This window comes from Macrotis lagotis, chromosome 1, assembly GCF_037893015.1.
Source record: "Macrotis lagotis isolate mMagLag1 chromosome 1, bilby.v1.9.chrom.fasta, whole genome shotgun sequence".
NCBI lineage: Eukaryota > Metazoa > Chordata > Mammalia > Peramelemorphia > Peramelidae > Macrotis > Macrotis lagotis.
The window spans coordinates 494,601,533-494,628,149 of NC_133658.1; the positions used below are offsets into that span (position 1 = coordinate 494,601,533).

General features: G+C 34.9%; 1 protein-coding gene across 3 annotated transcripts in view; it reads right to left on the minus strand.

The window, feature by feature from the left end:
- B3GALT5 (beta-1,3-galactosyltransferase 5) overlaps positions 1–25,297 on the minus strand; it is a 54,482-nt gene extending 29,185 nt beyond the window's left edge. For all 3 annotated transcript variants that reach the window (XR_012473974.1, XR_012473973.1, XM_074213850.1), the window contains exon 1: positions 24,633–25,297. The gene's annotated coding sequence lies outside the window, so the exon portion shown is untranslated. The remainder of the gene's footprint in view (positions 1–24,632) is intronic.
- Between the last annotated feature and the right edge of the window lie 1,320 nt (positions 25,298–26,617).

Consider the following 26,617-nt stretch of genomic DNA (forward strand, 5'->3'; position numbering starts at 1 on the left):
CAGAGAACTCTTCATAATCTCCCATTTCAAAAGTCATATGTTGATTTTTAGGCTTACCCAAAATTTGCACATGATAGCTAAGAATGGTGACTTAGCATTCTCCAAGAGGAGGGTCTAAGGGTATCCCCTATGTAAAAATGCAAAAGAACTAATTATATCATTTTCAGATCATGAGTCATTAATGCAGTGAACATAAACAAAAGTTAGAAACCAAGATGAAAGTATAATTGATATATATTTATATAATCTACTAATTGCACACCCTGATTATGAAAAATAATTTCTCTCACTCTTACTCCTTTTTTCCTAATATTCAGTATTCCCTCTTTACCTTTCTTAAGATAATCAAAATATAATAAAACTACTTCCAAGCTCTCTAATTTAACTCCTATGTTACACCTGATGATAATAGGGTTATGAGGGACCACTTGGATCTTCTCCCTCTGAAAGAATGTAAACACTTCACCCCTGTTCAGTCCCTCTTGATTTCTCACCTATATTTATCTATTTATGGTTATCTTGATTTCAGTGCTTCTACTCAACTCTGATTTTTTAAATAGGAATTTTTGGAAGTCCATTACTTCTATAAAGATCCATTTTACCAGAAAAAGATGTTCTTGATTGTAAGGCTAGATATTTTAGATTGTTATATTCTAGCCTCTCCTGCCCTCCCCCTGCCACCACTGCTAAATCATGTGTGATGCTAGGTTTCCTTCCTCAATATATGAAATCTCTCTGTTTGCATTATTTTTTTAACTTGGGAGTTCTTGTTTTAGCTATGATCTGCCAGGGAATTTTCATTTAAGGGTATCTTTCCCAGTGGTGTCTTGTTATTTTCACTTTGTCCTCTAGCAATTTTTATTATTTCTCAAACTATGCTATGCAAATTCATTCTCTCTCTCTCTCTCTCTCTCTCTCTCTCTCTCTCTCTCTCTCTCTCTCTCTCTCTCTCTCTGGCTCTAGCTCCACCTCCCTTTCAGTCTCTGTATCTCTGCCTCTCTGTTTTCTTCTATTCCCCCTCCCTGCCTTCCCCTCCTCTACCTACTCACCATTATGGCTTTCTAGTAATCCAATTATTCTCAAATTATCTTTCCTTGATATGTTTTTCAACTTAGTTGTTTTTATAGAAATTATCATAATGGGGGGTCTAGTTTTTTTAATTTATTTTAGTATTTCTTGTGATCTAAGAGTCATTAACTGTTACAGTTTAGTTTTCTCAGAATCTGCTCCTTGGTTAAGATTTTATATATCATGTTTCAAGCTATTAATTTCTCTTCTGGGGCAGCTAGATGGCATAGTGAATAGAGCACCAGCCCTGAAGTAAGGTGGACCTGAGTTCAAATCGAACCTCAGTCACTTAATAATTACCTAACTGTTTGATGTTGGGCAAATCATTTAACCCCACTGCCTTGCAAAAGCCAAAAATATATAAATAAACCTTTGAGTTCCAAATTATCTCCCTTCCTTTCTCCTCATATTCGTCCCTTATTCAGAAGGTAAGTATATACATTTCCATAATAGTCACCCTTAAGAAAAATGAAGTAAATTTTTAAAAGTATACTTCAGTCTAATATCAGAAGCTATCAGTTCTTTCTCTTCAAATGGATAGCATTTTTCAATCATAAGTCCTTCAGACCATTGCCTTGGACCATTGTATTACTGCTGATCATTTTGCAATATTGCTATTACTTTGTACACAGCTTATTTCACTTTGCATCATCTTATGTAAATCTTTTCAAATTTTTCTGAGAATATTCTGCTCATCATTTTTATAGCAGATTAGGGTTCCATCTTAAACACATTCAGCCATTCCCCAATTAATGGGCATCCCCTCAATTTCCAATTCTTGGCAACCAGAAAAGAGCTGCTATAAACATTTTTTAATATATAGGTCTTGTTCCTTTTTTGTTTTTCATCTCCTTTGGGATACAGACCTAGTAGTGATATTATTATATTATAGTATACCTAGTTTTATAGCCCTTTGGGCATAGTGCAATATAATCTTTTGAAAAGCAAAGAAATTGGGTTTGCAACCAAGAACAGCTTACCAAGCAAAGCTAAATATAATGCAGCAAAGGAGAACAATGAAAATGTAGTGCACTAAAGAATTTTCAGGCATTTGTGAAGAAGAGTACAGAACTAAACAAAAAAAATTAGACTTACCAGAATCCAGAAAAACATGTAAACATGGAAGAACAATTCTAAGAACTTTAATAAGATTGAGCTGCTTACTTCTCATATGGAAAAACATCTGTAACTCTTAAGAATGTTATCATTTCTAGGGTAATTTGAAAGAGCATAAATATATTAGAAAATTTGAGATTGAGTTGAATGTGCTGGGAAAATCCTAAAAAAATAAAATGGGTTAGAAAAAGTAAAATAGAGCAATTATTTCATACAGTTGAGGTGTTAATGGAAGAAATGTTAACAATGAAAGCAGGGAGGGATGGAGGATTGGTAATGCTATAACTTTATTCTCAAAAAACTGGGTTAAAGAGGAAATAATATACAACTAAAAGCATAAAAAAAGCCTTCTTAACTTACAAAGAAGTAGGAGGATGAAGAAATAGAATAAAGACAGGACACTTCAAAAAGTTGCAAATTAAAAAGGCATGGTCAAAAATAAGTTAAATATCCAAGGAGAAATAGGGTAAAAAGAGAGGGAGAGGTGGATGATCAGTAAGGAAAAAGAGAATAAAGGAAACTACCCAACTAGTAATTAAAACTTTGAATGTGAATGAGATGAGCTCACCCATAAAACAGAAACAGAAGAATGGATTAGAAACCAATATCTGATAATATGCTGTTTACAATAAATACATTTAAAAATGAAAGATATACATAAAGCAAAATTAAAAGACTGTTCAGAGTTACTGTGAATGACTAAGCTATTCTGAGTATTAAAATTCAAATCAATTACAAAGGACCCTATGAAGAAAAATACTATTTATCTCAAGAAAAAGAACTGATAAATAGAAATATGTAATATATAAAACTGATAGAATATATATAGAACTATATATAACTGAGAGAAATATATAAATATATAACTATCAATAGAAATACATATATAACTGATAAATAGAAAAAGAACTGATAAATAAAAATGTTTGTGTGTGTGTGTGTGTAACTTTATATTGAGAGAAAGAGATATGCAAAGATACATAGATATTTGTGTCAAATATTGACCTTCTCTAGGGCAGAGTAGAGAGCAAAGGAGACAATTTGGAAATTAACATGTAACCAAAAATAAATTAAATTAAATTTTTTAAATTGTTGATTTTTTAGTTTTTACAGTTACATGGCCAATTAAATGGTATGTTCTTTCTGTCTTGTTTTTAGTAAGTTGTCTTAATGTTTTCTTTTTCTTTAATATATTTATTTATTTGATTTGTTCTATGGCCTATAGGTAATTTAGAATAAAATTTATGACTATTCAATTAATTACTCAAAGATCCTTGATTGAATACAATTCTTACAAGTAAAGGATGTTTAACATATCTCTTTTTTGTGAGATTTTTAGAACAAAATACTGGTTAATTTTTGTAAAGATGTCATTCACAGCTGAAAAAGGTATATCCCTTTCATTTCACATTCAGTAATCACTTCGTCTTTCATAATTAATCTAATTTAAATTCCAGCTCAGCTATTTAATTTCTTTCTCATTACTCTTGAGAGATTTATTTAAACTATAAAGAGGTAAACTGAGAATCTCAACAATTATAGTTTTAATTTCTATTTTTCTCTGTAAAATTATTAAATTTTAAGTAGCTAAAAGCTATGTCATTACATAGCATTACATTATAATACATTGATGTTTATTATTATATATAACTTTAGGTATAATGTAACTTTGCTACTTATCTCTTCTAAGTATATCTATATTATTGTCACTTTATCTAATATCATAATTACTACCTCTGTCTTTTTTAGTTCTTCTGAAGCAATAATTTCTTCACCAGTCATTTATTTTAACTCTGGGAATCACTTTGTTTTTCAAGTGTGCTTTCTGTAAACACCATATGTTTGGTTGAATTGTACTTTCTAATCCATATAGCTGCCCTCTTTCAATGTATAATTAAGTTTTTCCCATTCTCATCTGTGGTTATGAATGTTAATTGTGTATTTCCTATATCCTGTTCTCTTAAAATTCTCCTTTCCTTTCCCCCACCCTAATTTAACAATAGCAAAAAAGACAAAAGTGGTGAGAGACTATTCAATACTATTCAATACATCGAATACATGTATTCGATGCTAGCAGGCAATCTACTTCTGTTAAACTGAAGCTTTTTCCTTCACTCCTCTCAAACACCAAAGATTTTTATCCTTTATTTCATTTAAAACATCTTACAAAATTAGATTGTTTACTTATCAATGTTCCTTTTTCTTCAGTCTCTATCAATGACTCCTGCCTGTTCCTCCCTGTCTCCCTGTTAATTTTTTTTATTTTATATTATTATAATAATTTTGTTATGAGAGTAAACATAAACCTCCCCTCCCCCCCAAAAAAAGATGAGAAACCTCAAGAAGAATGAGAGAGAGGGGCAGCTAGGTGGCTCAGTAGATAGAGCACCAGCCCTGGAGTCAGAAGTACCTGAGTTCAAATCCAGCCTCAGACCTCAGACACTTAATAATTACCTAGCTGTGTGGCCTTGGGCAAGCCATTTAACCCCATTGCCTTGGAAAATCTTAAAAAAAAGAAAGAAAGAAAGAAAGAAAGAAAGAATAGTGAGAGAGAAAAAATGTACTTCAGTCTGTGTTTAGATTCCAATGGCTCTGTCTCTGGGGTGAGTTGCTCTCTTTATCCTAAATCCACCAGAGAAGTTGCTTCAATATTTTTCCCACAGTTTCTATTACTAGCTGTATTTCCTTCCACTCTATTCCTCCCCACTCTCATTTATTCTATTCTCTCTCTCCTTTCATCCTGTCCCTGTCCAAAAATGTGTTCTATCTGAGTATCACCTATTCCCCCCCTTTCCTCCCTGCATTCCCCCTTGTTCCATCCCCTTCTTCTTATTTTTTTCCTAGGGTAAGATAGATTTCTATACCCCATTAAGTGTGTATGTTATTTCCTCTCTAAGCCATTTCTGATGAGAATGAAAGTGCACTCACACCCCTTGCCTTTCCCTGTTCCACTCCATTGAAAAAGCTTTCTCTTGACTCTTAGGTGAAATTTCTTAGCCTCTTCTTCAACTCCTTTCCCTTCCTCCCAGTACTTTTTTACTACCCATAGACTCCACCTTTTTACTATATTATACAATTATAATCTGCTCCTTCCTGTGCCCTATCTATATATGTTCCTTCTAACAGCTCTTATAAATGAGAAAGTTCACATGAACTATCAATATCTTCTTCCCGTGCAAGAATACAAGCAGTTCAATATCATTAAGTTCCTCATAGTTCATCCTTCTCATCCACCCCCTCTGTGGATCAGACTTTCTGTTCGGCTCTGGTTGTTTCAATAGAAAAGTTTGAAAGTCCCCTGTTTCATTGAAAGTCCATCTTTTCCCCTGAAAGAGGATGTTCAGTTTTGCTGGGTAGTTGATTCTCAGTTGTAAACCAAGATCTTTTGCCTTCTGGAATATCATATTCCAATCCAAAGTAGATGCTACAAGATCCAGTGTAATCCTGACTATGGAACCTTGATAATTGAATTGTTTGTTTCTGGCAGCTTTTAGAATTTTCTCTTTGATTTGGTAGTTTTGGAATTTGGCTATAATATTCCTGGAAGTTTTTCTTTTGGGATCTCTTTTAGGAGGTGACCAGTGAATTCCCTCAATTTCTATTTTTACCCTCTGCTTCTCAGATCTCAGGACAATTTTGCTGTCTTATTATTTTTTTTTGCAAGGCAATGGGGTTAAGTGGCTTGTCCAAGGCCACACAGCCAGGTAATTATTAAGTGTCTGAGACCAGATTTGAACCTAGGTACTCCTGACTCCAGGGCCAGTGCTTTATCCACTACGCCACCTAGCCACCCCCGCTGTATTATTTCTTGAAAAATGAAGTCTAGGCTCTTTTCCTGGTCGTGACTTTCAGGTAGCCCAATAATTTTAAAATTATTTCTTCTGGATCTATTTTCAAGGTCAGTTGTTTTTCCAATGAGATATTTCACATCTTCTTCTAATTTTTGACTTTTTTGGCAGAGTTTTATTTCTTCCTGATTTCTCACAAAATCATCAGCTTCCTTTAGTTCCATTCAGTATTTGAAGGAGTTATGTTCTTCAGAGAGCTTTTTTATCTCTGTTTCCAGCTGGCCAATTTTGCTTTTTTAAGGTATTCTTCTCCTCATTTGCCTTATGTTTTGCTTTTTTTCCCATTTGGCCTAAACTGGTTTTTAACATATTATTTTCTTCAGTATTATTTTTTGGATTTCTTTCAACAAGCTGTTGATTTGGTTTTCATGATTTTTCTGTATTGTTATTTCTCCTCCCAAGTTTTCCTCCACCTCCTTTAATTGCTTTTCAAAGTCTTTTATGAGCTCATCCATAGTCTGAGCCCATTTTCTATTTCTCTTGGAGGTTTTGGATATGGAAGCTTAGATTTTGTCATCATCTGAGTATGTGTTTTGATCTTCCATGGAACTAAAGTGATTCTCTATGGTCAGATTCTTCTTTTTCTATTGTTCACTCATTTCCTCAACCCAAGACTAATTTACAGCACTTCCAAGGCTTTGGGGTTTCTTTTTTGGTGGGACACCCCACTGGGACCTTTATTCCTCCAAGGTCTTATGCTCTCTTGCCTGTACTTTGGTATGTAGATGACCACAGGTGCTCCCCTCGGCTCTGAATCTGTAAGGAGGGGCCCTGCTCGTCTAGCTTAGTATGGAAGCCCAAACTGCAACCTGGATCTGAGTGTGGGCAAACAGCAGAGTCCTACCCCCAGGGAGAGCAGAAAAATTTCTTCAACCTCCCCTGAGCCCCTTACCATCTGTGGGCTGTGCTCTGGAGGTGCAGGCTGGTTTCTCCCAATTTTCACTGCAGGTTCTACAGCTGGTGCTCCTCATGCCACACTCATTCTGGTTTAGCAGAATTCTCTTATCACCCCTTCAAGCTGTTCCTGGGCTATGCTGTGACCAGGGCTTTTTCCATCTCCCAGTCCTGGTGAAACACACCTTTCCCACAGAACTTCTAAGTTATCTTGGACTAGGAAAATGTATCACTCAGTCTTTCTGTGGGTTCTGCCCCTCTAAATTTTGACTAGAGTCATAATTTGATGACTTTTGGAGTTTTGGGGGGGGAAGGAGTTCCTGGGAAATGCTGCCTTCACCAGCCATCTTGACTCCAACCATCCCTGTTAATTTTTAATGCTTTTTCTATATCAAACTCTGTGTGTTTATGTGTGTTCCACCCTCCTTTGTCTGTTTCATAGTGAAGTGGATTCAACTTGATATCTGCTTTCCTCACACATTTCTCCATAGTTTTTTAGATCATTTCATAATTTTTAATTATGTGATATGCTAAATTCTACTCCCCACTTTCTTCCCTAGGGTATTATCTGCTATCATTTTTTAAGATTATCAAAACAGAATGAAACTACATGAGACTTTCTATCTTATTTAACTTCCTCTATGATCCTAGAAGACAGTAAGATTCTGAGGGGACATTTGTTCCTTCTCTCACTGCTATCATAAAAATTCTCCCCATCATATAATTTCTCCCAATTGTTCATATGTATTTACCTCTTTAGCTTTCTCTTGAATTTTATGTTAACATTTCCAGTATTTTACTTAGGTTTACTATTTTCATCAATAATATTTGGAAATCCTCTTTCATTAAAGGTCTGTTTTTCACTGGTAAAATTATATTCTCTTTTGCTAGGTAACTTAATTTTTGTTATGTGTCTTTTGTCTTGAGAAATTACACTAAAGACTCCTTTTCTTTAAAGTGACATCTATCAAATCTTTCATGTTCAATTTGTATTATTATTACATGAATTCTTTTTTTTCCTGCTGTTAATATTTTATTTTCTTTAATACAAAAGGAATGCTTCTGGCTATGACTTCATGGATGTCATGGACAATCACATTAACTTTTAAAAATTACTATGCTATACCACTTGAGATTAGAGTTTCTTTATCTAATAAGAGTTCAAATTTTCTATACTACATTTTTTCTCCTTTTATTAGTTTTGTCTAATTCCAAATTCATATTTTTAACTTTTCTATTTGAATGGTGCTGTTTACATTATAAACAAATCATAACCTCTAATAAGCATTGCAATGAGCCCTCTGTTTAATTTGCATGACTTTGTATTGAAGAAATCACTGGGATCTCTGAATCAATGTTTGGCAAGTTTGGGGCAGTGACACTCTGACCATTTTGAGGACTCTTTTATGCATGACACTGAAGGAGTAAATAAAAAGAAAATGCCTGTAGCTCCTTGGGAATATAAAGGCTTTTCTTAAGGAATTAGGAATATAAATAAAATCCAGGAAAAAAATGCATCCAAACTTATTTATAAAGAACAACACATTTGTGAACCAAGGGTAAAGTATAACAACGTTGAATTAACCTATAGAAGTCATCACTGGTAGCATATTTCCATACCTTCCCTGAAAAGTCATGGTAACTCTAAAGACTAATTTCTTCAGGCTTTGAGAGTATCAGCAGCTAGTGACAAGTCCTTTAAAGGAAGAAGGTGATGAAATGATTCAAGATCCTCCCCCTCCAAATCCATGTCAAAGCAAGGGAAGAAGTTGAATACTTGAGGTTCAGTGGGGCCATCTCAGAAAAGGGAAGGTCTAACAAAGTCTTAGCCTAAGGGAGTTTGGACAAGAAGCAAATGCTGGCAATGCAGGATGAATCTAATCCTTTAAAGGCCCCTAGAGCACTGAGGAAGGTCCTGAGGGAAAGACAGAGGTGACAGAAAGGCAACAAACAGTGCTCTCTGAAGAAGTACTAATAATGAAGGAGTCATAAATTGGTGCCAGCATGAATGACTGATGCTAGACTACCTGAGAAGTCTCCAATACCTATCTGCATTGAAGAAGATAAAGAGAAAAATGAATTATAGGAAGAACTAGATAATACCTTCAAGCTAAATCTATATAACTTAAATATTCAATTTCTTCAATGTAAAGTTGTTCATAGGAAGGATAAAGAAAAAATGTTAGAAAATATGCCTCAGAATTAAGAAATGAAAGAAGTCAAAAACTTAGACACAATGAATGCTTTCTTTAAGAAAACAATAGGAAAGTGTTCCACACAGAAAATATTAAATAAAATCACAAAGAAATCTACTATATCTTGATAAACAAAAAATTACTACTGACATAGGAGTCATTTCCAAGATTCATATGCAGTCAGATTTTTTAGAGGAAAGATCAAAATCAATGCCAAAAAGAATAAAGATGGAAATATAAAGTTGAAAAGATATTAAATGCAAAAGAAGTCCAACCCAAGCTATTCAGATAAGCTATTAATTCAAAAATTAATAGGTGCTAGAAAGAAAATATTCACCTAAGTGAATCATCATCTTTTCCTAAGAACATTAAACTGACATCATAATAATAATAGCAATAATTATAGCTATCATTTATGCCATACCTAATATGTTCCAGACACTGTTTTGAATGATTAATGATGCTATTTTATATAATTCTCATAACAACCTTAAAATGTAGGTGTAATAATAGTATTATCACCATTCTACAGTTAAGGAAACTGAGGCAAACAGAGATCAAGTGACTTAAACAAGTCACACAGTAAGCATCTGAGGATAGATGTTACCTCAGGTCCTCTTGACTTCAGGTTCAGTGCTTTATTTCCTTTTTTTTTTTAGTTGTTGCAAGGCAATGGGGTTAATTGACTTGTCCAAGGTCACACAGCTAGGTAATTATCATGTGTCCAAGACTGGATTTGAACTCAAATCCTACTGATAACAAGGCTGGTACTCTATCCACTGTGCCAAAACATTGACCAGATCCTTGAGACCAAAGAGTCTAGCAATTTTCCTAGCTAGAAAATATTTCCTTTATCTTGAAAAAGAGAGAGATAGGATAGCTAAAGTCAACAATTTATAATATAAATTTCTTTAGGGGGGCAGAGCCAAGATGGCAACATGAAGGGATTGAGTCTTAGGAGCTCTCTGATAAAAACTCATAAACTAAGGACTCTAACTAAACTTTCGAGAGACAGAACCCACAAAGGGACCCGGTGAGGCAGTTCTCCAACTCAAGGTAACCTGGAAAAGAGCAGAAAGGCTCTGCTCCCCCGGGGTCCGCCAGAGGGGTGGCCCACCAGAGCCAAAGAACTTCAGCCTCTCGGAAGCAGCCCCAGGGTGCTGGGAGCCACAGCTCACAGCAGCGGGGGAGTCTCCTGAGCTGCACCCCAGGGAGCACTGGGCACAAAGTGGGGGAACAGCGGGGAACCTCTGCCAGAGCGAGCACATGGAGCCCAGCCCTCAGGGCACGCAGCAAGCAGCTTGGTCTTTCTCAGCAGCCCAGACCCAAACAGAAGCAGGCGGGCCGGTAAGCAGGAGCCCCCAGGGCATGAGCCCATTGAGCTGAGGGAGGGAAGAGAGAGAGACTGCCAAGCTCTGTCCTCTGCCCCTGGAACAGGACTCTGGGGCTCTGACCACATTCAGATCCTAATCGCAGTCTAGGCCCCCGCATAGAACAACAGGGCCCCCCCCACCTCGGCCCAGTGGCAGAGGGGGGGCGCTTATGGTCATTCACAGACCAGGAGGGAGGACAGAACCTCACACACTGAGACCCTTGTGGGAGTGTCCCAAAAGCTCAGGAAGCACCCTAAAAAACAGGCTTAGGCTGGGAAAATGAACAAGCAAAGAAACAAGAGGAAGACCATTGAGAAACATTTTGCAAATGAGCCCAAGAAGGATCAAAATACTCAGTCTGAAGATGAGGAAGCACAAGCTCCTGCATCTAAAGATTCCAAGAAAAAAAAACAGAAATTGGGCTCAGGCTATGACAGAGCTCAAAAAAGACTTTGAAAATCAAATGAGGGAGTTGGAAGAAAAACTGGGAAAAGAAAGGAGAGAGATGCAGGAAAAACATGAAAATGAAGTCAGCAGCTTACTCAAGGAAATCTAAAAAAATGCTGAAGAAAATAGCATGCTAAAAACCAGCTTAGGTCAAATGGATAAAACAGTTCAAAAAGTTATTGAGGAGAAGAATGCTTTAAAAAGCAGAATTGGCCAGATGGAAAAAAAGATAAGAAAACTCTCTGAGGAGAACAAATCCTTCAGACAAAGAATAGAATTCAGGGAGATTGATGAATTTACCAGAAATCAGGAATCAATACTTCAAAAAAATGAAAAATTAGAAGAAAATGTGAAATATCTCATTGAAAAAAACAACTGATATGGAAAACAGACTTAGGAAAGATAATTTGAAAATTATTGGAATACCTGAAAGTCATGATCAGGAAAAGAGCCTTGACATCATTTTCAAAGAATTACTACAGGAAAATTGCCCTGATATTCTAGAAGCAGAGGGCAAAATAGAAATGAAGAGAATCCACCAATCCCCCCAAGAAAGAGATCCCAAAAAACCAACCCCTAGGAATATTATAGCCAAGTTCCAGAACTCCCAAGTCAAAGAGAAAATATTACAAGCAGCCAGAAAGACACAATTCAAATACTGTGGTGCTGCGATCAGAATCACACAGGACTTAGCAGCAACTACATTGGAAGCTCATAGGGCTTAGAATACAATATACTGGAAGGCAAAAGAGCTTAGAATGCAGCCAAGAATGAACTACCCAGCAAGGCTGAATGTCCTCTTCCAGGGAAAAAGATGGACTTTCAATGAACCAGGGGAATTTCAAAGGTTCCTTTTGGAATGGCCAGAGCTGAACAGAAGGTTTGATCTTCAGATACAGGACTCAGGTGAAGCATGGAGATTGGAGGAGAAGGGGGAAATATGAGGGACTTAATGAGCATGAACTGCATGTATAGAAAAATGATACTGATAATATTCATATGAACCATCTCAGTTAATAGAGCAGGTAAAGGGAGCTTTTATAGCTGAAGCACAGGAGAAAGCTGAATTCGAAGATAAAATATAGTGTAAAAATGGAGTCAATAGGAAAAAAAGGGAAATGGAATGGGAGAAAGAAAAAGGAGAGGGGGAATAGTCCAAGATATTTCACATAATAAGATTTTTTTTATTACAATGAGCTATTGCAATGATATGGAAGGGGGGAGGCAAGGGGGAATGAGGGAACCTTTGCTCTCATCAGAGATGGCTAGGAGAGGAAACAGCAAATATACTCAATGGGGTATAGACAACTGGAGTAAGAAGGAGGGGGGACAGGGGGAAGGGGAGGGGATGTGAATAAAGGAGGAGAGGATGGACCATGGGGGGACAGTGGTCAGATATAACACATTTTCTTTTTTACTTCTTGCAAGGGGCTGGGATTGGATGCCCTGTCTGGGACCATAGGGCCAGGTGGATTCTGGGCCTAAGAGGTGGTATGGGGGCTCAGGGCTTCTTGGCCCCAGGACCAGGGATCTGTCTGCTGCGCCACTCAGCGACCTTACATCAGAGTCAGAGTGAAAGGAGAGAGAAAATATAGTACATGGTAGTGGAGAAATAAGAAAGGAGGGAGTTGCAATCAGCAATGGCAACCTTGGAAAAATATGGAAGTAACTTTTGTGATGGACTTATCATAAAGAATGTGATCCACCCACGACAGAGATGATGGTGTTGGAACAAAGACTGAAGCACATCTTTTGTTATTATTATTTGGGGGAGGGTGCAGGGCAAGTGGGGTTGGGTGGCCTGCCTGGGGCCACATAGCAGGGTGATCTTTGGGTGTCTGGGGCCCGATTTGGACCCAGGTGCTCCTGGCTCAAGGGCCAATGCTCTGTCTGCCACCCAGCCACCCCTACTATTATTACTATTTTATTTTATTCTTTTGTTGTTTTTTTTTTCTTCTTTTTGGTTTTTGCAGGGCAGTGGGGATCGGGTGGCTTACATGTCACATGGCTGGGTGATTATTGGATTTACAAGGCTGCATATGGACTTGGGTGCTGGTGCTGGTGCTTCGTCCATTGCGACGCCTGGCCATACCTACAATTATTACTATTATTTTTTTAATTTTAATTTTTTTTTCTCTCCCCTTTACTTTTTCGCCCAAGCAAGTCTATCTATATTCATAGGGGGAGGGGTAATTTGTTTACTTGTAAACAAGTATATTTTATTAATGTAAAAATTTGTACAAAATGAGAATAAAAAATAAATTAAAAAAATAAATAAATTTCTTTATAAAATCTCACAGATGAACATGATAGAAAAGTGTGAACAAAATGATTCAATAAAATAGTGAGTAGTGATGGAAAAGAGAAAAGTTTACATAGAACTTATGAGAGAATTCAGTAAACCTAATCATTAGGACATGTTTCAATTCATTGGGGGGAAATTGCATTTAGAGGCAGGACTTGGGATGATTTCTCAGCTGCTGCTTGCTACCTATGTGATCTTTCTGGATTTCACTTTCTTCATTGACAAAAAGAAATGGTCTGAATCAAATTTATGAAAAAAAAAGGAATTTACAAATAAAGAAATAGAAACCAGTGTGAGATATAAATTGGAAAATTTAGATTACATTAATTTTTTTAAAATATTTATTTAAATAAAATCAATGCTGTCAAAATTAGAAGGAAAGCAAAAATTTGGGGGAGAGTGAGATTTATAGACAATTTTTTTTGGTAAATGCCTCTCATCTCAAATATAGGAAAAAAATTGTTGAATTTATAAGAAAATGAGTCATTTTTCCAATTGATGAGTGCTCAAAGGATAAGAAGTGACCATTTTTATAGGAAGGAATCAAAGCTATATGTAGTGATATAGAAAAAAGGCTCTAAATCATTGATTGGAGAAATGCAAATCAAAACAAATTTGAGATATCATCTTACACTATTAAATTGACTAAAATGATAGAAGGGGAAAATGAGAAATTTTAGAAGGATGTGGAAAAAAGAAGATAATACACACACACACACACACACACACATTGTTGGTGGAACAATGGTGGTTCAATGATTTTGAAGAACAATATGGAATTATGCTTAAAGAGTTATACAGATTGTCTATACTCTTTAACCCATAAAAGCCACTATTAAGTCTATTTTTTAAGGCAGTCAGGTAAAAAGGAAAAGAAGTTTAATGTTCTCTTTGTGGTGGCAAAGAACTGGAAATTGATACCTTGGAAGAAAATATAATCAAAAAAAGAATTTTTTAAAAGTTTTAAACTATGCTAAAGGAATACAACAGACAAAAATGGAAAAGATCTTTAAAATATTATTAAAACACTATTTTTTAAAATTTTCATTTCTTTTATTTTTAATTTATTTAAACCTTAGTTTATTTGAATACAAAGGTGTTTTTTTACTAATTTTTTTCTATAGTTCCTGGGACTATTTTGGTAGGCGTACTAGCATATATTCTATAGTCTAGAGTTATTTTAACTGGAATATCTCTTATTGCCTCTTGTAGGGTTTTATTTGTGATATATATTAATGCTAATGATTTATGTGGATTTACTGCTTGCTGCTTTGCTTAAACTATTAATTATTTCAAATAACTTTTTGGCTGAACCTTTGGGATTTTCTAAATATATCTTCATATCAACTGCAAAAAGAGAGAGTTTTATTACCTCATTTCCTATTCTGATTCTTTTATTTTTTTTTCCTCATTGCAATTGCTGCAATTTCTCGTATAATAGTGAATAATATTGGTGACAGTGGGCATCTTGGTTTCACACCCGATCTTACTGAAAAGTCTTCTAGCTAACCACCATTACGGACAGTGCTTGTTCATAGTTTTAGATAAATCTTTGTTTTCCCATTTGAACTATGCCAAATTTCAAATGTTTTTAATAGAAATGAGTGCTATACATGTTTTCTTTACTGTTATCACTGATATCATTAATTATGTTAATAATTTACATTATAATAAAGTACCCTGCATCCCTCTCCCCACCCTAATTAATTAAGCCCATTTAATCATTATTTACAATATTTATAATTTATCACTGTCATCTTTTAACTAGTATTTTAAAATATTTGTATCCATATTCCTATATGTCATTGTCTATAATTTTCTTTGTTTTTACTTTGTTTATATAAAACGAATTTGATCAGACTCACTCTGCCAATTATTCAAAATAGTTTCTTTAAAATTGGAATTAGTTAATCTTGAAATGTTTGATAGAATTCATTTTGATGTAAACATTTAGAGAAATTTTCCTCTGGTCAGTCACTACTCTAATAAGATGTTTCAGACTCTCTTCTGGTTTTTCTAGTTTTATTATTTCTTGGTGTCATATAAGGTCATTCAGTTTCTCTTACCCAATTCTAGTTTTCAAGAAATTACTTTCTTTCTTAAGAGTGTGGACCTCTTTTTTCCAATTGACTTTCTTTCATAATTTTCTGAGACTGTTTTTATTTTTTCCTAATTTTTCCTCAATCTCTCTTATTTGAATTTTGAATTCCTTTCTAAGTTCTTCTAAGAGTTCTTTTTGGGCTTGTGACCATTTGAGTTTTATTCTTTGGCGTAGGAGTGCCTTTTTTTAACCTCACCATCTTCCTTTGAATATGAACCCAGATCTTCTTTTACTCCACAGCACCATAGCTATACATTTAGATTCTTGTTCCTTTTCTAACTCATTTTTATTTTGTTTTATCTCATTTTTATCAGTTTATTATTATAATCAAATTTTATTCCAGCATTGTAGTTATTGATAGTCCTAGCCCTCAGATCCTCCTTAATGCTATTTTATGAATTCTGACCAGGGGCTCAACCTCAGTTATTCCTGTCCTCCCCAAGCAACAGTTAGAGCCCCAGTAATGCTGTCCTGATAATGTTTTGGGGGTACCACAGTCATCAGGAGTGACCTCACTAGTCTTGACCCAAAGTCAAAGCCTGGTCATTTCTAGTCAGCATTGCTATATTTGGCTTCTGGAACCAGCAGGAAGTCCTTGATCCTTCTCCCATTCAATCCCCTCTCTGCCATTCCTTAGAAGGAAGTTTGTGAGACAAAATTTCTTGAGGCTTGAATGAGGTGAAATTTGAGGAGAATTTCTTTTTTTTAATTAATTTATTAATTGATTTTTCTAAGTACATGTAAAGATAATTTTTAACACTCATTTTTATAGTTTTCTCTCTCCTACCCTTCTCTCACTCACCCTTAAATAGTAAGTAATCTGATCCAAATACAATTATTTTACATATATTTTCATATCATTCAGGATATGAAAGAAGAATCAGAACAAAAAGGCAAAACAGAAGAAGGAAAAGGCAAAAAAGCAAATTTAAAAAGTGAAAAATAGTATGCTTTGATCTGCATTCAGATTCAGATTCCATAGTTCTTTCTCTGGATGTGGTTGGTATTTTCCACCATGAATCAATCACTTTGAGAAGAGCTAAATCTACCATAATTGATCATTATACAATGTTTCTGTTAAAGAATATAGATCTAGGCTAGAGGCATTCCCAATAAGATCAGGGTGAAACAAGGATGCCCACTATCACCACTACTATTCAATATAGTATTAGAAATGTTTACCTCAGCAATAAGAGAAGAAAAAGAAATTGAAGGAATTAGAATAGGGAAGGAAGAGACAAAGCTCTCACTCTTTGCAGATTACATGATGGAAAATCTAGAGAATTCCAAAAAATCATCTAAAAAACTGCTAGAAATAATTGGTGACTTTAGCAAAGTCACAGGATATAAAATAAACCCTCATAGATCCTCAACATTTCTATATATGACTAGCAAGATGCAGCAGAAAGAGTCAAAAAAGAGAAATTCCATTCAAAGTAACTTCAAAGGGCAACTAGGTGGTGCAATGGATAGAGCACTGGTCCTGGAGTCAGGAGTGCCTGAGTTCAAATCCAGCCTCAGACACTTAATAATTACCTAGTTGTGTGGCCTTGGGCAAGTCACTTGACTCCAATGCCTTGCAATAAAAAAACCCACGCACACAAAGTAACTTCAGACAATATAAAAGACCTGGGAGTCTACCTATCAAGGCAGACTCAGAAACTTTTTTGAAAACAACTACAAAACACTTCTCACACAAATAAAATCAGACTTAAATAACTGGGCAAATATCAACTGTTCATGGATAGGCTGAGCTAATATAATAAAAATGACAGTTCTCCCAAAATTAAACTACTTGTTTAGTGCCCTATCAATCAAAATTCCAAAAAATTACTTTAATGAGTTAGAAAAAATTGTAACTAAATTCATATGGAGAAATAAAAAGTTGAGAATCTCCAGGGATTTAATGAAAAAAAAGTGCAAAAGAAGGTGCCTTAGCCCTACCAGATCTAAAATTATATTATAAAGCATCAGTCATCAAAACTATCTGGTATTGCCTAAGAAATAGTGGTGGATCAGTGGAATAGACTAGGTCCAATAGCAGGAAATGATTATAGTAATCTGCTGTTTGATAAACCCAAAGAGTCCAGCTATTGGGAAAAAAACTCTCTCTTCGATAAAAAATGCTGGAAAAAAATGGAAGTTAGTGTGGAAGAAACTAAGATTAAACAAACATCTCACACCCTATACCAAGATAAGATCAAAATGGATACAGTATCTAGACATAAAAAACAATATTATAAGTAAACTAGGAGAACAAGGAGTAGTTTACCTGTCAGATCTATGGAAAGGGAAGTAATTTATGACCAAGGAAGAGATGGAGAACATCATTAAAAATAAACTAGATAATTTTGATTACATCAAATTAAAAAGCTTTTGCACAGGCAAAACCACTGTAACCAAGATCAAAAGAAATGTAGTAAATTGGGAAACAATTTTTATGACTAGTGTTTCTGATAAAGGACTCATTTCTAAAATATACAGAGAACTGAGTCAATTTAAAAAAAAAAGATAAGACATTCCCCAATTGACAAATGGTCAAAGGATATGCAAAGGCAATTTACAGATGAGGAAATCAAAGCAATCCACAGTCATATGAAAAATTGCTCTAAATCACTAATTATTAGAGAAATGCAAATTAAAGCATCTCTGAGGTATCACCTCATATCTCTCAGACTGGCCAATATGACCAGAAAGGACAATGATCAATGTTGGAAGGTGTTAGGGACTACTGTGTATGGGAACATTGTAACTATCATCACCTGGTGTCCTTGAGCACCAGTCTTATCTTACTAAGTGCCACGAAATGGAAGTAGATTAGGTACTGGGAAGGATATTTAAGCACTTGTATTCTAGTGAATAAATGGAGCACTTGGAGTACTTGTGTCCTTTGTCATCCTTGTCTACCACTCCTCCAATGCTCACTTGGGGAAGATTGAGGGAGTCCAGAAGTGGAACTCAACAGGAAGGGATGCAGGAAATCTGGGACACTGGGTTTTTTTTGTTTTTTTAGGGGTTTTTTTTTGCAAGGCAAATGGGGTTAAGTGAATTGCCCAAGGCCACACAGCTAGGTAATTATTATTAAGTGTCTGAGGCCGGATTTGAACTCAGGTACTCCTGACTCCAGGGCCAGTGCTCTATCCACTGCACCACCTAGCCGCCCCTAAGAAACTAATACATTGTTGATGGAGCTGTGAACTCATCCAACCTTTCTGGAGAGAAATTTGGAATTATGCCCAAAAGGCAACAAAAATGAATATACCCTTTGATCCAGCAATACCACTACTGAGTCTATACCCTGAAGAGATTATGAGAAAGGGCAAAAATATCACTTGTACAAAAATATTCATAGCAGCCCTGCTTGTGGTGGCAAAGAACTGGAAATTAAATGAATGCCCATCAATTGGGGAATGACTAAACAAATTGTGGTATATGTACATTATGGAACACTGTTGTTCTATTAGAAACCAGGAGGGATAGGAATTCAGGGAAGCCTGCAAGGATTTGTATGAACTGATGCTGAGTGAGATGAGCAGAACCAGAACACTGTATACCCTAACAGCAACATTGGAGTGATGATCAACTTTGATTGACTTGTTCATTCCATCAGTGCAACAATCAGGGACAATTTTGGGCTATCTGCAATGGACAATACCATCTGTATCCATAGAAAGAATTGTGAAGTTTGAACAAAGACCAAAGACTATTACCTTTAATTTAAAAAAATGTTATCTTATTACATAATTCTGCTATATCTCATACTATATGTTTCTTCCTTAAGAATATGATTTCTCTCTCATTACTACATCAATGCATACTACGGCAATGATGTAAAGACTAACAAACTGCCTTCGGTGGGGGTGGGGGGAGGGAAGCAAGATTGGGGGGGTAATTGTAAAACTCAAAATAAATAAAACCTTACTAAAATTGAAAAAAAAAAAAGGCTACAGTTCTAATCATCAGGGAAGGAATTTCCAATAAGCCTGGAAAGACTTGCATGAATTGATGCTGAGTGAGATGGGCAGAACCAGAAGAACATTATACTCCCTAATAATGTGGTAGTAAACAACCATGATGGACTTGCTCATTCCATCAATGCAATAATCAGGTATAATTTTAGGGGTTCTGTGATGGAGAATACTATCTGAATCCAGAGAAGGAACTGTGGAGTTTAAATGAAAGCTTTGGCTTATTATCTTCAATTTTTGAAAGTTGTTTTACATCTTATGCAATTTTGCTATCTCTAATGATTTCTTTCCTCCTTTTGCAGCCGATTCTTCTCTCACAACACATTCAATTTCAATCTATGCTTATCATGAGGCCTATATCAAATTGCCTTTTGTTGGGGGGGAGGGGAGGGAAGAGAGGAACAGAGAAAAAAAAATTTAAATCAACACCTTGTAAAAAATAATTGGTAGGAACTACCACTGTGTGTAATTGGAAAACAAATAAAATATTTATATAATAAATAAAAAAAGAGTACAGTTCCAGTTCCACTCACTTCATTTAGCATTAGTTTATCTATGTCTTTTGAGGCAAATTTCTTGAGGCCTTGAGTGAGGTGAAAGTTAAAGTGAATTTCCCAAGACTAGTCTGTTTTCCTGATTAGCTACTCCAAGGTCTGCTGTTTATTGATTCAGTGGAGTTGGCCTTGAGTTGGTCTTGAGGTGTCTACTTCACTCAGGTCAAATTTCAGCCATTGGAGGCTCAATCCTTCCCAAGGTCCTCTCAAGTTGTCCTAGGAAAACAACTGCTTTACCCCGTTTATTTTTGCCCCTCTATATTCATTTTGTGGTGATTTTCTGTCTATTTGAAGGAAATCTGAGGAATCTGGAAATTTCTGACCTACTTCACCATATTCCCAGAATGCACCTCTAATCCACATCAAGGAGAACTACCACATACAATCTAAAATCATAGACCTTGATGTACTATATAAGGAAATAGGAATTACTACATTAAAGAGCTGCAGGATTTAGCAAAATTTGTGAGATTATTTCACAAGGTCTCTGAAGAAAGGAAGAATACAAAATGATTGGGAAAATAATCAAAAAAGGCAATCAAGAATTGAAAACCTATCTGTACACTTGTTCATGTGTACAAAAATCTTTAGGAGTCTAATCAATATACATAATAAGATCTTCTTAATTGAATGATATAGAAGAGAATAAGGAAACTTTTGCAAATAATATTCTATAGCAGACATTTTTACTGTCACACAATTTACTATCACACAGTCTTACTGTGCTTAGTGTTTATTGCATGTATGTTTGTTTTAAAATTTGTGTCAATAGAGCAAAATTCTACCTTCAGTGTTCTTTTCCAAAAAGTTTTTATTCATGCATGTTTTTAAGATGCATGATTCTTGAAAGCTATATAAACAAAAGTGTCATTGTTTCATGATTTCCTAATTATTTGTATCAAGTGAAGAATAAGATAAGAATATAAATATATGTATGTATGTGTGCATATATGTCCATAGTTATTCATATTTATCTATCTACATATAGCTATCTATCTATATATAGATAGATAGATAGCTATAGAGAGGTATAAATATATTTAGATATCTGTATATACTGCATTTAGATATCTAGGTAACTACGTGTGTGTGTATCTTTCCTAGGCAGCTGGGTGTTACTGTAGATACAATGCCAGCCCTGGAGTCAGAAAGATTCATCTTTCTAGTTCAAATCTGGTCTCAGATGCTTGCTAGCTGTGTGATCCTGAGCAAGTCACTTAACCCTATTGGACTCAGTTTTTTCATCTGTAAAATGGGCTAGAGAAAGAAATGGCAAAGCACTTTGCCAAGGAGACATGACTGAAAAACGATTCAGCAAAACTATATTTTTTCACCAAATATATTTGTCACTCTCTTGGCAATCTATTGCAGTCTAAAAGAAAAAGAAATTATCTACCTAGATGGTAAAATCCTTGGAATACTCCTGTTTGCTAATGATACCATACCAATTATGTCAAGTCCTGTAAAAATAATAATAATAAGCTTTTTCATAGAATGTTAAAAGCTGCCAAGTACTTAACATTTGTAACTTTTTTGATCCTCACAACACTACAAAGCAATGGGGAGTATAATCCTCTTCTTATAAATAATGAAACTTTGGCACAGAAACATAAAGGACTTGCTCTGGGTCACACAGATAATAAATGTCTTAGGCAGGATTTGACCTAAGTTCTTCTCAATTCCAACTCTAGTACTTTATCTGTTATGCTCTACTGACTCCCTACTAGAGGAATTTCCCTTTCTTTATACATGTTGAGTTTGAGATGCCTATAGGACATTCATTTGAAAACTTCATGAAAGAAATTAGGACTAAAGATAAATATAATTCACACATGCATACAAATACAATATACATATTATAAACATACATACATATTAAAAAATCTATTTTTTTAAGACAAGGTCATGAAAGAAATTAGAGCTGAAGATATATACACACACACACACACCTACATATGTGTATATATTTACATCTAGCCAAAACAATCCTCCATGCTACCTCCTTGCTCAATAAATTCTAGTAGCTCCCTATTATCACCAAGATGAACTATAAAGCCATCTATTTGAAATTTTAAGTGTCTTATATATGCACATAGTTATTTGTATATATCTATACATATCTCCTGCCCTAAGCTATTTCATGACTTCCAGTCTTAAATATTGGGTTTTTCAAACTGAATACCCTATAAGCATCTCAAACTCAGTGTGTCCAAAATGGGACTACTTATCCATCTACAGAAATCCCCCTTTCTTCACAACTTCCATATTATCATATATAGTACCATCATTTTCCCAGTAAATCAGATTTGCAATTTCTGTTATCATTTATTACTAACTCCACATATCCAATGTTGCCAAATATTATCATGTTGACCTTCATAGTATTTTACACACACACACACACACACACAAACACACACAAACACACACAGTCACAATGAGTATATTATGGTTGGTTTTCTTGCCCCAACTCTTTCTACCTCTCCAATCTACTGACAAAGAGATCTTTCAAAGTACAGCTTTCCCCATGCTACCTCCTTACTCAATAAATTCCAGTGGTTCTGTATTATCATCAAGATGAAATATAAAACCCTCTATTTGACATTTTAAGTTCATTACAAACTGATTCTTTCCTACCTTTCCAGTCTTCTTATACTTTACACCCTTCTACTTTCACTGTATACACTGTTCCTTGCAACAATATTCCATCTCCATATTCCATGTCTTTTCACTGGTTGTCCCTCATGCCTAGAATGTTCTGCCTCCTAACCTCTGTCTCCTGACTTCCTTTAAAACCCAGTTAAAATTCTACCTTCTGCAAAAAAATCTTTCCTATCTTCTCACTCACTCCCCTCCTCAATGCCTTTTCTCTGAGATTACCTTCCATATTGGGTGTTCATAACATATATATAATATAGTAGTTTACATAAAATTTTCCCTATTAAAATGAAAGCTTCTTGAGAGAAGAGATTAAATATTTGTAATTCTTTATATTCCCCTTACTTAGAACAGTGATAGCAACATAGTAACTGCTTATAAGAAAAACCAGAAATGGACTATTAAAGCTGTACAAATATTAACATTTTATCATCTATGAAAGAAAATCATGTTTGCATAGTAGGACAAAAAACTAGTTATTGTGAAATCTGAAATTAGGACATCATGAAAATGAACATTAACTATCATCTTTGTTCAATGGAAACATAAGCAAAGACATTCTTTTACAAAAAGAAGAGATATGACTTCAAAGACCTTTGCAATGCCTTTTCCTTGTCATCTTCTTAGAGGTCATGGTATATTAAATATTTTCATTTTTTATTTTCTAGTGCTTTTTTCTGGAGACAGAATGATATCAACTTCAAAGACCCAACCTTGTGCATATAAAAGGATATTAAATGTTTGTAAATATAATTTGGAAAAGAAATTGCTCAAAGCAAACATATTTAATGAGCAAGAAAGTAGAGAAGGTTAATGGAAGAAGAGATATAATCATATATATATATATATATATATAAGCATTCATAGTCATTTAGAATGTGTGCATTCTGGGTATTTTTATGAAAGTAAGTATATTTCACATGTGTATCTCTAAATAATATAAAGTAAAAGCATTTTTAAAATATCATAATGTATCATTTAATTTAAATAGTTTATTATAATTTAACTTGAACAAAAGTCATTTAAAGGGATATTAACCCAAAAAGTTATGTGTCCCTGTCCCTGCTCTTCTTCTCCATATCCAAAATAAGATACCCTCTCCTAGGAATATGATACCTCTCCAGATCTATATCTTAATTAAATTCTATCCCTTCTTGGTCTCATTGAACTAAGACTAAGACAAGAAATGGTAAATGAGAAAGACAAATATCATGTATAAAGTTACCTGAACTTTTTATTCATAAATTTTAATTTTTTGAAAATGTTTTATATAGTGGTTTAATATTTGTAGAATTTTCCCATAAACACAGTCATAACTATAAAGAAGAAAAAGATGTAAAAAGAAGCAAGATGAAAATAAAGCCACTTCAAGTTCAAATTTTGGCAGCATTTATCTCATGACCAATTTTACAGATGCAAGTTCAATCAATATTTGTTATAAAAACTCCAGGTTACTCACAACATTTCACAAAAGACCTAAAGTCATTCCATTCTATACCTCAAAATTAAAACTCCTAAAAGTATTTCTTGACGAAAAGGCATTTTTCTAATAATTGTACCTTATCTGTCCTCATATACAAATACCACACACTTTCTGCAGAGAGCTGCTGTGTTGATTGGTGACTGAATTTTTAAAGATATAGTAAATTTTCCCTCACTTATGTGAGGGTTCAATCAGTTAATTGTATAATTTTATAGTTGCATTATTTGTCACAGGGTAGCAAACTGTCCGTGGATGTGTATGGTGAAGAAATGGAGGTTTTGTTCTTTATAAATATTATAAATTGATCAACCCAAGTTTGATGAAATATTCATTTCACTTAGGTGGGGGAGGGGAGAAGCAGAACTGGAAAGAAGAGAATTTAAATGTAGCCAACAGTACAAATTCTCAAGTCATATATATATATATTTTTTTCAAAGGGACAGTCATTATACAATCAAAAAATTACTTGGAGATTTTAAAGAAATTCTCAGTGAAATTTGCTTCTCCTCTAGTAGAAGGTTTCTGTTTTCAAACTATTAACCTTTCCTGGAATCGAACAGCCTTCCCAACTCCTCTGCGCAACTTTTCATAGAATTAACTGCAATTGCCAAAGAACCCTTACCTTATATTTCTGCATCCCCTTTGCATTTTGGTCTTGATAGGAGGGGACCGAAGTCTGCCAGCGGCTCAAATCTGCATCACAAAAGAGATTTACGAGACTTCTTTCTTTTGATGATCCCTCACCACCACCACCACCCCCTTTTCCTTCCCCGCTGCTTTTCAGAGTGAGGAGGAGGGGCAAAGAACCGCGATGCAGCACAGGAAAACTGATAGCTAAAACAGTGTTTGAGGAAATGAATGCTCTTGTCCTTCTGTGGGCGTCCCAGTCTCTGTTATATTTCTATCTATATGTAAGTCCACTGTATTTAATAAACTCCCTTTCTCCTAGAATTAATAAGATCACTGCAATGTGAAATAGAGGAAGAGTCAGGAACTGTCTTCAATTGTTCAAGTTTCATAGCCAGGAGTAAAGAGTATTATCCTACAGAACTACCCACCCATTTAAACAAATGGAACTTTCTCATAACCCCTTAGGTGTTTTTTTTTTTCTTATTGCTGCTCTCTCTCTCTCTCTCTGTCTCTGTCTCTCTCTCTCTGTCTCTCTCTCTCTGTCTCTCTCTCTCTCTCTCTCTCTCTCTCTCTCTCTCTCTCTCTCTCTCTCTGGATGGTTCTAAAGTTAACTTTGAGGATATTTCTGTAGGAAGTCAATAGGACCCCGTTGCAGCATCTTCATGCTACCACACTTTTCATTTGTGGAAACTGTGTCAAATTTTCTCCTATCAAAAGTGCTGTCAAATAAAGGGGCCAAATAATAAAATTGGAAGCTAAAAGGCTAGTTTGAAACGTCTGGGGAAATCTCACTGTCTTTACAGAATAGTATACTTAAAACATAACAGATGTAGTTGCCACCTGATTTTAAGATGTCCAGAAAATTGTCTCCTCTGTGACCTCCTCCCATATTTCTGTTCCATTTTTAAAAGAATGTATATATTGATCACTCATTTCATATTTTCAAATATTATTTTAGATCCTTAGGCCTAAAGCACAGGAAAGAAAATATGGTCTAGTGGATAGAGAACATCAGAAGCATCAGAACTTGGAAGGCTTAGGTTTAGGTACCATGCTGTGTGACCTTAGGTTAGTCATTTTACCTCTTCTTGCTTTAGTCAACTCTCTAATGCTGTAAATTACAGAAATTCAGTTTACCTGAATTTTTAGAATAATTTCCTTATCTGGAGTTCTCTGCATTAATGGAACTAGGAATTACTAGCCAGTCTCTATCCATCATCCACTGTCTCTACAGAATCTTTATGGTTATTATTTTTTGTAAGAAAATGTAAAACATCATTTACTCAAAACCCTCCTTTTCTTCAAGACTCAAGGAGTTTAAGTGATTCATCCATAATCACAGTTAATAAGTGAGTCAGACTTGATCATCTGTCTCTTTAAAGTGCTTGTGGAAATCAAGGTAAATTCAAAAGGAAGCACAGACTAGGAGGACAGTTTTGAAACCAAAAGAGTTGGCTTATTGTATACTTTTTTAAAAAAATCAAGCTATATGTAATAGATTTTGATTTTCACATGTAACATATAAGAAAATTTTTCTTATACTAGATTTTTAAAATTAAAAACTAAATTAAAACAAATATAAGAAGGGCATACTATATTCTTACCTCAACAATTGGAGATTTGAACTAGGTATGAACAAGACCTAGATGTATTTCCATTTAATTGAACAATAGCTACACTCATACAATATTCTAGCCTTGATACCTTAACCAAATGAAAACACTTCTTTTGAATCAATTAATCAAGGGGGTTGAACTAGTTACAAGTCCTTTAAACTCACTGAATAAAAAGAAATATCTTCCACAGGAGATATGTTGATATTTGCTAAAAAAAAAAATTCAGTAATGTGCCAATGTATTTTCTACAAAATAGCAAGTCTGTTTGGAACTAAAACATTAGTTCCCCCAAAAAATAAAGGAGAAAGCTGTCCAGTCAAGTTCCTGAGAGGGAATTACTTGGTAAGAAGGTGGATGGAGA